Here is an 11,172-nt window from a genome sequence, read left to right as displayed (position 1 = left end):
AGGCTGGAGCACAGTAAGCCTCAGCACTGGCCCTGGAGTCCAGCGGAGGGGGCAGTCGCGCAGTCAGGACAGCCTGTGATTTTGATTTTTTTTATCCTCCCACATGCTCTGGCCTTGTCTGCTCCTCCAGTAGAGAAGCAGTAGGCAGGCTTGGCTGGCCTAGAGTACCAGCAAAGCTGGGTGCCAGCTAGGTTTGGGGGAAAAATATAAAAATAAAAGCTCTTAAAATTATCATCATGGGAAAATCTCTTAGGCTGGCACTAAGTTTACAGCTGAGGCTGCTTTCTCTCAATGTCCACTGTGGCTGCATCATTGAGCAGAACTTGGGTCTCCTCCCCTGCTTGACCCAGGTCCCTTCTGATCTGATTCCTCCAGGTCACTTCTCTAGGGCCACAGAGAATGTCCTAATAAAGTGAGTGACCAGACTTTGTGCATGTCACATGTGGAGTGAAAGGCTTGGCTAGTGGCTCTGTGGGGACAATTGGGGTGCTGCTGAGGGGGAGCCGTCACTGTGATCAGGACTTCCCTGATGACAGTGGACCAAGCACCAGAGCCCATTGTCCTGTGAAATGAGGCTTTACTCAGGTCTGCTAACTCCTAAATATTTATTATTCCTGTTATTCTCTGGACACAGGAGCAGGCTGCTGCTAAAACCCTTGACAAAGCGCCTTATGAATCACATCCGGGTGACAGCTCCCTCCTCTGCCCTATGGCTTTAGCTCTCTCTCCTTTCAAGGTAGATCCTCACACTCACCCTCCCACCCAGCCCCTAAAGAAACCTGCCTTCACCTGCAGCCCAGGTCCCCACAGAGAAGCCTCTACTCGTCTTGGCTGTGGAGCTCCACTCCTGAAGCCCGGGGTCAAGGCAGCCAAGCCCTCGTTCTCGTGAGCTTCCTTACAAAACTGTACTGCGAATGGCTGTGACCTGAGCAATCACCCTGAGAGACCTGCTGGCAAGAGGGGGCCTTGCTGTAAAGAAGCCAGAGGCTCTTCTGTCCTCCAGAGAGGTGGGCGGAACCACCGTGTCTGCACTAGAGGGAAGCCAAGGGGTCTGGTGGTGCCACCAGCAGGAGGAGCAGGAGGGCTGCCTCTTGTTTGTCATAAAGTAGCATGTGCTCAGGGTTAAAAATACCAGCATTTTCAGAGGTGAGAAATCCCTCTCTACCCCACTTCCCTTGTCACACCACATAGACAACTACTGGTTTCAATTTTGTGTATCCTGTCAGTTTTGCGTACAAGTGTGTGGCTTTATTCTTTGTACACAAGTAGAGTCGAGAGTGTTACACAGCACATGGTTAAATGGACTTGTCTGGCCAGTTGTCCAGTTGGTCTGTGGCTGCTGAATTTGGAGTCCACAGGTCCCACCCCTGGCCTCAGTCCCGGGCCCTACCACCATGGTCAGACCTTCTGCACTCGCATCCCCACGGGCTCTGCTTCACTTACTGCATGTTGAACTAGGGTGTAGACAGGCAGGACATTCCTGGGTGGGTGTGGAGCGGAACAAATGAGCAACTGCTCACCCTGCATCTGCAAGTCTCCAGTGTGTCCTTCTCTGTCCAGTTCCCTGAGGGATGTGGACAGCACATTTGGAGGCACTGAGCCGAAAGGATTGCCTTGCACAAGAAAGAGAAGAGGAGGAGGCTCCTGGCTGAGACCCTGCCAGGTAGTGTTATCTCACTGTTTTTACTTTTGACTTTCTGATTACCTGTGAGGCTGAGCATACCTTCTGGAATTTCCTATTTATGTCCTTTGCCCATTTTCAATTTCCAGTCTTTCTTTTGTTGGTCTGGAATTTAGTGTATATTCTAGATGTTAATCCATTTTGACATGAAAATATCACTCAATAACTTTATGGTGCTGTTCATGAGACAAAAATCTTGAATTTTGATGATTCAATTTTAACAAATTTTTACCAGATCATTTGTGTTTTTAGGGTCTTTTTTTAAGGAGTTTTTTCCCCCACCCTAAGATCACAAATATATTCATGTGTGTCTGTTGTTTTTATTTGTTTTATAATTTTACCATTCACAAAGTCTTTAATTCATCTAGTGTGTGGAAGAGAAACAACTCTAGTTTTCTCTATACCATTTCCCTAACTCTACTACTTAACAATCCATCATATTTCCACTGATGGGAATCAGTGGAGTCACTTCTAGTAGACAAACTTTGCATGAGCACAGAAGTAGTTTCTGAGGGTCACAACTGTGGCAGGGGAGGATCACTGGTGTGCGGTGTCAGTGGTGGGGAGTTGAGAGAAGTGGGGTGCACCTGGGGCATGTCTATATAGCCCATGAATATATTCAAGTGGTCGTGAGGCATTGTCTTATGTCATAATGTGTGGAGACCAACACAATAGCCAAAGAATATTGAATTCCTCTCCTGGGGATTCCTGCTACCTTCTCAAATAGAGTGGCAAGAATCCCCTGAGTACATGGGCAATGCCTTGTGAAAGAGGACAGACAATTACACCAGCACCAGGGCATTAATATTGACTCTTGTATTTATGAAACTTGTTCTGGTGAAATTGAAACTAAGTGTAGTAATATATATTGCCCTAGAATTACTTCCTGAAAGCCTCCTAGTTCCTCAAATGTGGCCTAACTCAAACGCAAGCCAAACTCTAACTAAGCCAAACTCAACAGAGAAATGCATTACCTTCCCTCCAGTGTGGAACATGACTTACAGGAATGAGCCTCCCTGGCATGGAGGGATTATTACCAACTGCTGAATAGCGATGCATCTGGGAAAAGACCTTAATCAAAAGGGGGATTATTAAATATAAATGTGTTTTTATGGCTAAGCAATTTCAAAGTGAGTCAGGAGACCACTCCAGAGGTTACACTTAAGCATGTTTCAGCCAGATCTCATTGACTGCCACAGCAAAGAGTGCCTCAAACAGTAGAGCTCCTGAGAGCTCCAGAGACATCTAGATACTATAGGCAGGGCAGAAAATCTTAGGAATTTGGCACGCCTGTCAGTAGGACTTAATTTGGAATATTTGCATCCCAATGTAACAGTTAGACTCGTTTATAATTTCTCTACACCTAGCTCTATTGCCCCTTTTATTTGAACCTATAATTAACACTACACTTAAATCATCAGTCTGTTCTTATGTTGGTTGAATCCTCAATGTCAGCAGAGCTGCAACACCTGTTCTCCAGTTCATTGGACTCACAAAGGACAAGTAACAAAAGGATGATAGTGGACAAACCCCATCCCAAAAAAACAGAGTATCTACAACTGCAAGTAAGCCCCATACATCCATCCGCCCCCATGGGAGCTAAGCTCCCTCTCAATCAGGAACAGAATGGGCATTACCATCTCCAAATCCTCGAGAGTGAGGAATCAACAAACATAAGGGAATAAAGTAGTCCTGCTATTATTTTAGCAATGGAAGAACTTGCATCATTGATATAAGGGAGGTGGTCACCAGAGGTTGTGATAGAAAGGAGAGAGAAGAATAGGGGTAACAGGGGTTTATTTTTAAGACATTGAATTATTCTGGATGGCATTGCAATGACAGATTCAAGCCATTATACATTTTGTCAAAACCTACAAAATTGTGTGGGGCAAAGTGTAAACTATAATGTAAACTATAAACCATGGTTAGTAGCAATGTTTCAGAACATGTTCATCAAATGTAACAAATGTGTCACACTAATAAAAGATCTTGTTAATGTGGGGAAATGTGGGTGGAGGGTGGGGTATACAGGAATCCCAGATATTTATATATTAGTGTGTGAAAGCTATGGATGGATTTTATTTACAACCCTATACCTACAATTTAATTTGAGGTTAAATATAAGCAACACATAAAAATGCCTATTTCTGCTACCATGTAATGTAATTCTCCATTGTGGATATTGTGATAAGCTAGTGAAAACTCTATGCCATCACAAAGACTAGGCTTTTCATATAGCTGTTATTTTTTTTCCCTAAGATCTCTTTTTTTTAGTGTTATATTCATATAGTTGGTAATTTACAACTCTTGTAGTTTGTGAAATCTCGATACATGTTAAGATTTTCCTAAAAATGACTAAGACCTCAGAGGGTGCATAATTAGCCTATTGACCCCTTACTCCCCACCCTAGAGTTCAATGTTATACGTAGAATATAAAATAATGATGGCAATGTAACCCCCTTGAGCCTGATCCATGTTGGTAGAGTGTTTCCAAGAATTCTACGCTACAATAAGATACACGATAGTGAGGTTATAGTGTCATTTAGCATGCCCAAATTCTCATATCTGATCTTAAACTTCTGATAAACCATGCATTTTATATGGACAAAATAAAAGTGGAAGAGGTTCTGTAACTCACATATAGTCCACATGCTGAGATACTGACCTCTGAGTTTTTTTTAAAATTATGATTAAAAAACATAACCATGATAGACAAGCTTAAGAAATGGTTTAGTCAAATATACAGATACTAATTGTTCACTCAGTCATTAAGGAGAGCTGTGAACAAAGAATCATTTAAATGATTTTTCAAACAGAAAATCTAAAGAACTGAACTGTTACAGGTGTTTTCTTCACTGCAGAAGCTGGGATGTTCCAGTAGGAAATAGATGCCTTCACTTGATTGGAAAATAAACACCACTGAAGGCTTTGTTGAATATTTCAAAAATCTTATGAGATTCATCTCTGTCATTTTTCATGTCATTTTCCAGCACTACTGTAAAACCCTTAAAATACATTCCAAAGTAAACCAGCCATTCCAAGCCTAGACTCTGCTCTTTTATTCAATTCACAGAACTGCTGGAAAAAGTAGACATTTCTGAAAGTAGAAATTATATTACACAGCTTGGGGCAGTAACAGGTCTGAAAAGCTCCTCTCAACCACCGATACTTTAAACCTAGCAGGGAAGAGAGCTACCATGTTGGCACTGGCTCTTGCTTGGCCTGACAGCTTCCATCATCCTCCATCATTTCTTGTTGCTGGAACCTCCGGCTGGCTTGGCTCCTCTGGCTCCTGCACCACTGCTGTACCTTCTGGCTCCCTTGGTCTACCAGCTGGTGATTGACCCCAAGGGCTGGAAAGGGCCTAATGATTGTGAACTTGTTAAACCTGCAGAATCTGAGATCCTTCTCATGGAGCTCATTCCAGGTACCTGGCGGCTTCGAATGACACTTCTGGGGCATGCCATTGACCACCACAAAGCCAGTGGTAACTGTCAATTTCCTATAGGGAACTTTCCCAAGAAACCCATACCAATTGCTTCCTGACCTCTTGACTGAAGAGGTCATTCACTTGTTCCCTTGGCTGTCTAGGTTTTTCAGTTTTTGACAGATCCCATCATCATCACCTGGAATTATCACCTGAAGGATATTAAGATCTTCAGCTCCTGATGCAGTAGCATTAAAATTGGGTGAAGAATTTATTTTTCTTGGGGGGTTCTTAGAGGAGGTGCTCTCCTTAATGGCTGTCTCAAACATTTCAGGCTTTTTAACAATGAATGTAATCTTGGCTTTGTTTCTGAGTGTCTTCTCCAGCCCTGGAATTTGGAAAATAGATGGTGGCACACCTCTCCCTCTGCAGCATGCCCATAGTCATACCTCAGATCATGTAATTTTCTTGTTTATTTGTTCTTTAATAAACTCTTTATTCCCCTTGCTAAAAAAAAAAGAAAGAAGGTCTTTGGAATGGAACACCCTCAGGTGACCCTTCTCATAAAAGCCTTCTAGGAAAGATTTGAACACTGCAAATGGCACTTTCACAGCTTGTTTAAAGCCAAGAGCTTCACTGATTCCTCATCGAAAAGACTTTCAACTTTCTTTATAAGTCCGTGATGTTGGTATTCCAGGGCTCAGAGGAAAACTCCCCTCCTCAAGGCTTGAGGGACACATTAGAGCCCTCAGTCTGGGTGGGAGTCTGAACAGCTGACCTTGAGGACTGCTGTCACTGGGGCCTTCCACAGTGACCTCAGTTTCAGGAACCTTTGAATTGCTGCCAGAGCTTCGTGCTCTTTTATGGACTGTAATGCTTTAGTGTTTATTTTATTAGCCTTTCCAGGATGGAAATAGGACACAACCAGTTCAGGTGTTTTAACATCAAACCTGATTTTATTACTCCCGTGCACAATTCTTTCAAGTCGTCAAATTCAAACAAGGTAGGGCTTGAAAAGGGAATTCCTTCTTGCATACCTCCTACGCAAAGGAACTCAGGATTTGATTCAAACACAGGGTATGGTACTTTTACTGCCTCTGTGTGTCCAAGTCCAAGGACTTGAGCAAATTTCAAAATTAAAATTCTCTCCCACTTGTTTGCACAGCTTGGTGATTTTTACACTCCAGTCATCTTTGACTAGTGAATTTGTTCTTGGCTGAGAAACTGCAGTTGTACTGTGTGTCAGAAGTTCTGGTCTTTTAATAACAAATTTAATTTGATTGTTCACTTTAATAATTTTTTTTTCAATCTTGGAATCCATGCTATAAGAGACTTCTAAAAGGAATGCTTTCTGGTAGACCTTCCACATAGAAATCATAAGGATGTGCCTCAAATTTCTGGTAGGGTACAGCCTTGGCTTCAGTGCTCCCCACGTTTTCAAAAACATTTTTTTCTTTTTGCAGAAAAGCTGATGCACCAGCTTTCTTAATTTAGTGATCTTGGTACACCTGTCTTCCTTTATCCCGAAGCTGGTTTATCAAGTTGTGAATCTTCACATGTTGAATTTAGAAATTCATGCTTCTTAATATCAAATGAAACCTTTCCTTTGCAAGTAATATCCTCTCAAGGTGAGGAATTCACTAAGTAGGTAGCTGTCTTATAAGAACTCCTCCAGGAAGTCCTTCTACATAAAGAATTTCAATATGTGACTGGAAAAGGAGATGTGGGATCATCACAGGACCTTTTGCTTTTAAGAAAATATGCTTGAGTGTATTTTCTTTCAAGCAACTGTTCAGCTTGCTTTTGTAGATCAGTAATTTGAGCATTCCATTTCTCAAAGGTAAACTCCCTTGTTTTCCATTTTCCAGAATTGGCAGGTTCAGAAATGAGGAAATGTGGTGGTTCATCAGCCGGGTAGCATCTATGAGGGGAGACACTGCAGGGTCAGCCCTCCTCACTGATGTGAAGGCCCTTCAAGGTTTCTTAGATTTCTACCTGCAGAACAGCCCTGACACCTGTGACTATGGGTTCTGATGAGGGCAGGAGTCAGCAGTGAACTCTTGGTAGGTAGAGAATGATCGTCATCTTCAATAGTCACATCAACATCACTTTAAGTAAATATGATATGAATAGGGCGTAAGAGTATCACTGTGGAAGGGAAAAGGTTTTCTGGTGGATGTGTGGGAGTGCTGTATATTATATATATACATTGCTGTGGTCTAGGACTCCTGTGAAGAAAAGCTGAATAATTAGGGGGGGGGGGGGAAAGAAAAAAATAGGATGTGGAATTTTTTCAAGTCAACATTCTTTATCTAAGTTCTTTATCTAACTTTATCCAAGTTCTTTATCTATCCTTTAAACTCATCGCTATATGCCATTCCCTAGTAAGGGACCATGACATTATATTGGGCTTCAAATTTCGGGGAGTTCTGGATCACAGAGTGTTTCAACAATGGCAATGGAGGGATACTGGTATGGGATACCAATGACAGGTGATATATGACTGACAGGGAGCTGTACAGAACATATGTCCAGGGTGCATGGTAATGTTTGGATATACTCATAGTGGCAACAATTAAAAACCACAGTAGGGGGGGTACTGGGTTCCTGGCCAGTGGTGCTCTGTCGTGGTCCCTAGGGGAGCAGCGACAGTCTCCCAGGTACAGTGGTGGGGACTGGGAGGGAGTGAGGGTTCAACAGTGAGCCCCTGATGCTAATGACTATGCTTGTGAGCTGATAAACCCAAAATAAGAACAAGGCCTAGAGCAACTTTGTGCCTGGGAATTTCCTTCTGTCAGCCTTCATGTTACTCAAATGTGGCCAGTCTCGAAGCCAAACTCAGCATGTAAATGCAATGCCTTCCCCCCAGCGTGGGACATGACACCCGGGGATGAGCCTCCCTGGCAACAAGGGACCACTATCAACTACCAACTGATGATGCAACTGGAAAATGACCTTATACAGAAAGTTCAATGCAGATCAGCAGAATATCCCTGTCTACATAAAATAACATGACTTTAAAATGCTGTTTGACCTAAAGTAAGGGGGAAATGGAAAGGAGAAATGAGTTTATATGGCTACGAGTTTCTAAAAAAGAGTCTGGAGGCTGTCAGAAGGATTGCCCTTATGCACAACTGAGCAGAGTCAGAGAGACAGATAAAGCAGATACAACCCCCAGATATTGGTTCCTTTGAGGGCTAAAGAGACCCATGGGAGTTATGGTCATGGCCGATGGGGTTAACTACCAGGGCAGATGGCCCCTCTTTGGAAATGGTGTTTATGTGTGATGAATCTGGACTCAGATGGGATCTCCCTTCATAAGACTTTCATGCTAATGTGCTGGAGGTGCAGTTAATGTTGGGGTTTAAGATATAGTTAGGGGATTTGAATCTCTGGACTGACAATGTGATAGCCAGATCCTGAGCCTCAACAGACTCCAGCACCTACAATCTGATTTATTGGACTTACCACACTCAGCTAAGATGGAGTTGAAGAAGGACAACCACCACACCATGGAGCCTAGAGTGATTACAACTGAAAATGGGAGGATTGCATCCAGCATCCAGGTGGAATCTGAGCCTCCTCTTGACATAGAGGTGCAATGGACACAACCAATCCAATGTCCACATAGAAGAGGTGGCATTGGATTGGGAAAAGTGGACATAATGGACAAAGGGTATGGGGAAAGGCAGGAAGAGATGAGAGGTGGAGGCGTCTTCGGGACATGGAGCTGCCCTGGATGGTGCTTCAGAGGTAATCACCGGACATTGTAAATCCTCACAGGGCCCACTTGATGGAATAGAGGAGAGTATGGGCCATGATGTGAACCAATGTATATGAGGTGCAGAGGTGCCCAAAGATGTACTTACCAAATCCAATGGATGTGTCATGATGATGGGAACGAGTGTTGTTGGGGGGGGGGAGAAGGGGGGTGGGGGGGTGGGGTTGAATGGGACCTCACATATATATTTTTAATGTAATATTATTACAAAGTCAATAAAAAATAAAAAAATTAAAAAAATTAAAAAAAAAACAAAACAAAACAAAACAAAAAAAATAGTCACATCATCCTCAGGGTTCTGACTTTTTTCTGAAGGGATGTGCTGGGCAGAAGCTTTGGCTGGTGCTTCCATTTCTGTTCTGTCATTGCATCTGAAGAGTGATGACTTTCTTGAAAGTTGTAGTGAGAACGATAGAATCTTCAGATTCTTCAGCATGGTTGGGTGACAGCTGGAATTTCTAGGTTAATTCCAGAATCTTTTTCTTTTACTTTTTTAAAAATTGAAATATATCACTCATACATAAACAAACATAAACAATAAATGTATAATAGTTGTGAACTTACAAAACAAACATAGAGCATCAAACAAACATATATAGCATCTTACCCTAACACCAATAACTTGCATTTTTAAACCTTTTTGTGGGGGGCATATGGGGAACTCATATTTTTTTTAATGTAATCTTAAAAAAATGAATAAAGACAAAAAAAAGAACATTGTCAACATAATCTTCTGTAGGTTCAGTCTTGACTTGGTGGGGCCACAACTTCCACATGGGGACTGTATTGATCTTTCCCCAGATGTTACAGCATCACGACCACCTAGATGCTTCTTCAGCTCTAGGAAAGATCTCTTTATGGTACATAAAATCCCTGCTTTCTTCTCCAGAATACATTTCAGGGCTGCAAGATCATAATTTTCTGGGTGTTTCAAGGCAGCTCCTTCAGGAAATCCCGAACTACCATGGCCGACTGGTCTCCTAACATCTTCTGTATGGAACAGGCACCTCTGCTGATCTACCTAAACCTTGTTCATAGCTAAAGGAGAAACAGACTCAGCTGTTCTCAGAATCTCAATTTCCACACCATCTATACTCATCCCATTTGTCTGGGCTGTAGATTTCATTTTATGTATCTCTGCAGCCTTTCCTTCCATAAGCATTTTATAAAATCTCTCTGAAAACCCATCCTTAGTGGCCCCTTTTCTCTGCTGTCCCCTCTCCTGTATTTTTGATGTGACATTTGCATAATCTAACGTTCTTTTTTTAATGTTGTTTCTTAGCTATCTATTCCACTGCATCCATCTTTCTCTCCCTGACCAGTGCATCCTGTTTCATGGCTGAACATCCAAGGCTACAAACCTCTCTTTGCTCTTCTTTTTCAAATTTATCTTAGCTATTTGTAAACCTTTGTGCTTCCTTGTAAACTTTAGAATTAGTTTGTCATATTCTTCTTTAAAAAGTCCTGCTGCAGATGACCATAATTTTATTAGCACTCACTCAAATTTTATTGGATTAGGTTTGGAGAAAATTGCTATTATTATTTTTATCAATAAGCATATTGTCTCTCTCCATATATTAGATCCAGTTTTATACCTTTTAGTAGGATTTTGAAATGTTCTTCATAAAAAAACACGGCAATATGTAGCAAAACATATATCATTTAACCTAGTAATTCTCCCACTAGAGAAACACTCATACATGTGTACAGGGAGATAAATTCAAAATTGTCCAGTAATACAACACAGTTTAAATTATGGAATGTATAATAAATTATGTTATATTCATAAAACGCCAACATACAGCAGTTAAAATCATTCAGTACTACAGTACAGTTTAAATTATGAAATGGGTAATAAATTATAGTATATTCATATAGTATAACAACATATATAAATGAATGAACCACATCTACATGTCTCTGCATGGATACATTTCAAAGACACACTATTGAACAATCAAAAAAAGCAAGTTAGGAATATGGATAGCTCTTACCATATAATTTTGAAAACATGCAAAACAGTGCTTCATATTACTTATGGGAAAATATTTTGGTGGTAATAGTGTAAAAACAAGCCACAGTTGGAAAGTGGCTGTTGCTCAAGCCATTGGACTCCTGTCTACCATATGAAAGGCCCTGGCTTTGCATCCCAGGGCCCCCTTGTGAAAGGCAAGCTGGCCCGTACCCACAGAGAACTGATGGCCTGTGCCTCATGGAGAGCTGGTGCAGCAAGATGACCCAACAAAGGGAGACAAGCGGACAGAAAATGCACCGTGAATGGAC

The 11,172-nt window shown here is 41.8% G+C and overlaps 1 pseudogene; it reads right to left on the bottom strand.

The window, feature by feature from the left end:
• Positions 1-4,873: 4,873 nt before the first annotated feature.
• On the bottom strand, positions 4,874-10,045 carry LOC101417971 (general transcription factor II-I-like; annotated as a pseudogene).
• Between the last annotated feature and the right edge of the window lie 1,127 nt (positions 10,046-11,172).

Source organism: Dasypus novemcinctus, chromosome 22, assembly GCF_030445035.2.
Source record: "Dasypus novemcinctus isolate mDasNov1 chromosome 22, mDasNov1.1.hap2, whole genome shotgun sequence".
NCBI lineage: Eukaryota > Metazoa > Chordata > Mammalia > Cingulata > Dasypodidae > Dasypus > Dasypus novemcinctus.
Note: the sequence above shows the minus strand (reverse complement) of the source record. Positions and strands in the feature narration are given on the sequence as shown.